This window comes from Octopus sinensis, linkage group LG3, assembly GCF_006345805.1.
Source record: "Octopus sinensis linkage group LG3, ASM634580v1, whole genome shotgun sequence".
NCBI lineage: Eukaryota > Metazoa > Mollusca > Cephalopoda > Octopoda > Octopodidae > Octopus > Octopus sinensis.
Window position 1 is genome coordinate 137,574,218 of NC_042999.1, and position 6,801 is coordinate 137,581,018.

The window sequence follows — 6,801 nt, forward strand, 5'->3', positions numbered from 1 at the left end:
TTTTGTTTGAATATTTTCTTGTTTTCAGATATATATATCTAGTGACAGAACAAAGTGGAGTATCTTTCAAATTTAATGATAAATGAGAGTTTTTGGAATTATTGGAAAGGGCTGATTAAAATGTATCAATTCATGTGAGTGCTCTGACAACAGTAATAATGAGAACTGTAATGGCAGCAATGATAACCACTACCACCACCAACTACCACAACAAACAACCCAAATAATGATTTCTTACTTAGTCAAATAACAGCAGCAGAAGCAGCAATAACTTCCTTAAATTTAATAAGTTTTTTTTAAAGTTGTCATTATTAGTTTATTGCCAAAATAAATAATAAGAAACAAGCACCTTGTGAGATAATTCTGGGATCTAGTTTCAATTCTTGTTTAAAATCACTTCATTTATATTACTAATAGCCTTAACAAAAACAAGATTCTCACAAAAACAAGTTTTCTTTTGTTATAAATATGTAGCCTTTATGCCTTGTCAAAAGTTGTTACTTAAAAGAAGTTCATCTACATAATATTATATAACATAATATAAATACATTATTTATATAATATATGATATAATATAATATAATATAATATAACATAATATAAATATATAATTTATATAATTTACATAATATAATTTATATAATATAGCATAATATCAATACATAATTTTTATAATATATATCAACACCATTTTTATATTTGTTTTTCCATGTTGGCATGAGTTGTACAACTTTAACAACATCTCACTGTGTATTGTGATGCTTCATCATTTAACACACTCAGAAACCAGTCAACTTTGTTGTTGGTGTGTCATGTTTTTTTTCTTGTTCTGTGTGCATGCATGTGTGCATATGTCCCCTTATTCTACTATCATGTGATAATTGTAAACAAGCACATATTTCTAATCTTCTGGGAAAATAACAAGTCTGATTATGAGGAAATATTACTTTGCTTTGAAATAGGTGAGGGTTTGCATCAAGAAGAGCATCTGGCTGGAGAAAATCTGCCACAAAGAATTCATCATCATCATCATTTAACGTCCGCTTTCCATGCTAGCATGGGTTGGACGATTTGACTGAGGTCTGGTGAACCAGATGGCTGCACCAGACTCCAATCTGATCTGGCAGAGTTTCTACAGCTGGATGCCCTTCCTAATGCCAACCACTCTGAGAGTGTAGTGGGTGCTTTTACTTGCCACCGGCACAAAGGTCAGTCAGGCAGTACTGGCTATCAGATTAATGCAAACTCCGAAAAATAGATGTTGAAATGTGTATGCATGCATGAATGAATGCATACATACATACATTTACATGTTTTTATTCATCTATATTTCACTGAATCACCAAATTACCTTTTTAACATAAACACTGGTTTTCACAGCTAAACATATACGTATATACATATACATATATACATATGCTAATAACATATTTTCAAAAGGAACAGGGAAACAAATGTCAGATAAGTTTAATTAAATACAACTATTTATTGATAATGTGTTCACTATCAATATCAATGATTGCACACCGACAGTAAGTTAACTTTTTGAATCCTGTTTAAAAATTCTCTGAAAAATATTTTACATACTGTTTTCCATATCTTCTTTGTGTCTGAATAATCTGCCACTTATGGAATGTTCTAGCAATCAAAACATGTAATAATCAGTAAGCACCAAATCTGAAGTTATGATAGAACTTACCATTCTAACAATCTCATCTTTTCCTGGTTCATTTTGCAGAGCCCTCACATTTTCTGTTTACCAAAGCTGGTCACTTTTGATGTAATGCTTCATTTACATGATCAAATTATTGGCAATAGATTTCAGCAGTAATGTCTTTTTCCATTTCAGTATCTTAGAATAAACAGCCAGATAATGTTCCATCAGATGCATAATAAAGACTTCAGTGGATGATAAACTAGGTGTAGACATCAAAGAAAGAAATAACTATTGTCACTTTAATAGTATTACAACCATGACTGCAGCTAAGCCATTTTCAATTTCTTTCAAAGAATCTCCAGTCTCCAAATATCTGATGAGATGGACAAGTTCTACATCCCCCTGCAGACTTTAAATGAGCCAAACTGTTATTAAATACATGTAACACCAACCAAATGTGTTCAACACTACTTCCTTTCATTTGTTCCCTCACTTGTGTGTGTGTGTGTGCGCACATACCTTTTATTCTTTTACTTGTTTCAGTCATTAGACTGTGGCCACACTGGGACACCACCTTGAACTGGCCACAGTACTTATTTCTTTTAAGTCTGGTACTTATTCTGTTGGTATTTTTACTGAAATGCTAAGTTAAGGGAACATAAACACATTGACACCAATTGACAAGCAGTAGTGGGGGACAAATGCAGACAGAAAGAAACACACACACAGTTTCTATCTATCGAATCTACTCACAAGGCTTTGTTTGGCCCAAGGCTATAGTAGAAGACACTTGCCCAAGGTGGCATACATTGGGACTGAAACTGGAAACATGTGGGTGGAAAGCAAACTTCTTACCACACAGCCAGGCTTACACCTATGTCTATAGGATATCCAGGTTGAATTTGATGATTTTTTTAAAGTCTCCTTTTTTTTCAGGAATAGCTTCATGTATTGGTGAACAGTTAATGGCATTGGAGAGCATAAAGATTAAAGTTGTAGTTGAAAAAGTTAGCTGTCATAGAGGACCAGAGGCCATCTGAATATTGTAAAAGCATTACCCATATCATGGTGATTAATGCAGGGTATCAAAATGCCATCATGACTGCTGCCCAATGCTCTACGGACACCGTAAAGACTGCAAGATATGACATGGGCAACTGCAACATAGACTATGAAGCCATAGCCAACAGGAAAGGACACAGTAGGCATTATGACTATGTCTGCACACTAGAATTCATCCAACAACTGCAGGAATAGGGCCTTAACTCAATTCAGACAGTTATGTGAAGCTGCTGGAGACTATGGTGAATCCCTGACTAAAGAGGGTTGCTGTTGGAAAGCCATATGTGTGACAGCAGGATTCAACCCCTAACTATATTTCTGGAAAAAGTTAGAAATGGTTGTTAGAGAATTTTTATGACCTCACTAACCCCAATTTTTGGCCTCCTAACTCCCCCAATTGTAATCCCATGGATTTATGTGTGGGATGCAGTTGAGAAAGACACCAACTACTCTGCTTGCAACAGCAAAATAAACTACAATTTTTGGACCAGTATAATCTTAAATATGGACAAAAATGTGCTAATATATCTACACACACAGATATTGGGTCATCCCATAAATATTTTTTTATTTTTCAAAATTAAGATAAACAAAGTTCTTTTTTAATTGAAAATATACCCTCCTCCATTTTCTACAATGCTCTTCTATCTATCTGGTAGACTTGCAAGGTCCCTCTTCCAAAATTCACTTGACCATGATGGAAAATACTGTTCTGACCTCATCTACAGAATTCATATTTTTACTGTCCAAATGATTTTGAAAACTGTGGAATAAATGATAATCAGATGGGGCAATGTCCAGTGAATATGGTGGGTGGGGCATCGTTTCTCATTCAAACTACTCCAGCCTTTGGAATGTCATCCTCACCGTATGTGGCTGAGCATTATCCTGATGGAAAAACACCTTTCGTCTTGAAACCAAAGATGGTTGTTTTGCTTCTACAGCTGACTTAAGCCATTCAAGCTACTCACATTAGATCCCCTTTATTATCATTTGGTTTGGGTTTAAAAGTTCAAAGTGGACTAAACCTTTCATATCCCACCAAACAGACAACAACATTTTACATGGATGATGACCTTCTTTAACCTGGGGTGCTGGTGTTTCTCCTTTCCCTACCCACTATCTTCAGCACTTGACATTTTTAAAGAGAACCCATTTCTTGTCACCAGTCACTATTTGGTCAAAAAAAAAGGTTCATTCAGGAGACATGACAGCAAAGAAGAGCACACATTCACTCTCTGCATGTGATTAGACTCCAAAAGTTTGTGAAGAACCCATTGACTCAATTTACCAACTTTTCTGATGGCACACAGGTATTGATGAATGGTTGAATGACCAAATCCATGCTACTCTGATAGTTATGATGGGATTTTGTTCCATCAGGGTGTGTAGGACATCCTTGTCAAGCTCTACAAATCTTTCAGGGCGAGGCTTGTCTTCTAAGCTGTAGTTTCTGGCTCAGAATTTCTGGAACCATTGTTGACACTGGCTTACACTTATTGTCTGATTCCCATATACTGCATTAATATTCCCTGCACTTTCCATTGTGTTGTTGCCTTTATTGAATTCATAAAGCAAAATATACCAAATATGCTCCTTTGTCACTTCCATTACAGTTTTGAAAAAAAAAACTGTTAAAATTGAACTGCATTCTTCAAAACTTGCACTAGGAATAAAGACAAGGTAAAATTACAACCTGCTTTTATAGCAAGTTGATGCAGGTAGTTTAAACTGAAAGAAGCCTGTCGTAGATATGTATATATGTATGTGTATGTATATTGTCGGTAGACACAAATTGTCTGCTATAGATGCTGGAACTGCCAGATCACATGATTTTGAACTACCCAGTCTCTTCAGTGGCAGACATCCAGTAGTAACATGTATGTATGTCAGTGGCAGACATCCAGTATGTATGTATGTATGAGAGGGAGAGAGAGGGAGTAAATAGGTATGTAGATAGGTCATGTAGCCTTATCATTAAGAAGGTACACCTTTACAACTACAGTTTTCTGGGTTTGATCAAGCTATACAGCACTTGAACAAATATTTTCAATTTATTTCAAACCTAAATTAGCATATTCTGATGAAAGATTTTAATTTAGATCCCTTTAAAACATGAAGTTTGCATTATAGATCCAGTGGTTGTTTGGTATTAAAAGAGTTAAATTGAAAATATTTATGTAACAATACAAGGAAAATCATATAATCTTCTGCATCATATTAATACCTCTGCCTTAGCAAAGGCAGAGGTTATTGTTTCAGTCGTGTTTGTTTATTTGTTTGTTTGTCCGTGGACAAGACATCTCAAGAACCACTGAATGGATTCGGATGAAACTTTCACGGATGTTTGGCCTCATAATTCGCATGAACTGATTAGATTTTTGGATCGATCTGGTACCGGACAAGGATTCTGGATTATTTTTCCTGCTTTTCTTTTTTACTTAATTTTTAAGAGTGATCGGGTTCATTTTTAGTATTTTTGTTTGTGAGAGCAGTCAAGCTTATTTCAGATATACTCATTTTAAAAATCATCTCTGGCTAATCATTGAGAGGACATTGATGTTGCCTTAGTAGAGGTTTGCACTCTCTGAGTTGCCAACACCTAGTCCAAACAGCTGCAAGTCAATGAATGTAGGAAAAACATGGGTGAGAAGAGAACCAGAGGTCTGATCTAAATACTTGCACCCAATGTATCTATTTTTAATCCCTATATATCCAGAACTCTAAATAGCATGCCAACACACATCTAAACTTAAATGTTCTTCTTGATCTTTTCTTCTTAGAGCTTTTCCATTAAATATATGACATGTTGCAGTCACACATTTTTCACTTATGAATCTTCAATATCCTATCTTTTACCCAGCTTTTTCTTACATGTAGAGATGATTGATGAAGTGGGTTTGTGAAAGGGGAAGTGGGTTGGGAAGAAGAGAGGGACACAGAGAGAGAGAGAGAGAGAGAGCGTGTGAGTGAGAGAGAGAGAGAGAGAGAAAGGAAAATATAAAAGACAAAGGTAGAAAGAGTTGGAGGTTAGGAGAGTTAAATCAATTAAGGCTGTTAAAAGAAAAGAGTTTGGTGGGGGTGGCTGTCAAAATGTTATTCAGTTCTTCCATTCTTCATCTTTGTGGGGGATGTTAAAAAAATCTGCATTGTTAGAAAAATGTCTTTGTGAAAACAAAATAGAAAGAGAGAAGGAAGAGAAAAAAACCCCAGAAAAACAATGAATGAGTGAATGAGAGGAGAGAGAAACAGACAGAGAGTAAGAGACAGTTATAACTTTAATTATTGAATACGATATTTGATAGTCTGTTCAAATGGTGGTTTGTTCTGATGTTCTTTTACACAAACTTTAATGAGTAGAATGTTACTTAATGAATCTATCTGGAGTGACAGTGTAGTTTAATATAAACAATACCCTGAGGTATTCAGTTCTCTCATACTAAAACCTTATGCTTTGCCCATCTGTTTTTTACTAATACATTTTTACACACACACACACACACACACACACACACAAACACACACACAGTAAATACACAAAGGAACATATCTTGTGTCAGCAACTGAAATATTTTCCTTTTCAAATGTGTAAGGAGAAATATAATCAAATATAATAAACATGTGGTAAGGTACAAAATTTTGAGTCAAGAAAAATAAGTTCAGTTAGACAATAATTTCATTTATGCATGTAATTTCTTTAGTTATTTTAAGTTTTTTTTTTACTAGTTGGGTCTGGAAGAAGGGACATTCCATGGTCTTCACAAATCCTCCTAGAATAGTGAGATTGATGTAATTAATGTTTCTCTTGAACCTTTGCAAGTTAATACCTGCAGGAAAGACATAAGCAGGGAATTAATTCCAGAAGGTTGATATACTAGGAAGGATGGACTGGGCATAATGATAAGTAAAAGATCTAGGGACTGGAGGAGTAGACACAATAAGGAGAATGAGGAGAGAAATGAGTGAATGGGGTAGTTATGAGCCTGGCCAGCTCCATTGGGATAAGGAAGGTAGTGAGAAGAGACAGTATATCTGAGGGTCAGAGGTTGGAACGTATATCTAAGAATGATTCTAGCCAATTA

At 35.2% G+C, this 6,801-nt stretch overlaps 1 long non-coding RNA gene across 2 annotated transcripts in view; it reads right to left on the minus strand.

Annotated features, from left to right (window-relative positions):
• The window catches only part of LOC118762591, a 62,626-nt gene extending 56,077 nt beyond the window's left edge, over positions 1 to 6,549 (minus strand). For both annotated transcript variants that reach the window (XR_004998349.1, XR_004998348.1), the window contains exons 1-2: positions 6,443 to 6,549; positions 1,700 to 1,852 (exon numbers count right to left, since the gene is read on the minus strand). This is a non-coding gene — a long non-coding RNA (uncharacterized LOC118762591). The remainder of the gene's footprint in view (positions 1 to 1,699; positions 1,853 to 6,442) is intronic.
• Between the last annotated feature and the right edge of the window lie 252 nt (positions 6,550 to 6,801).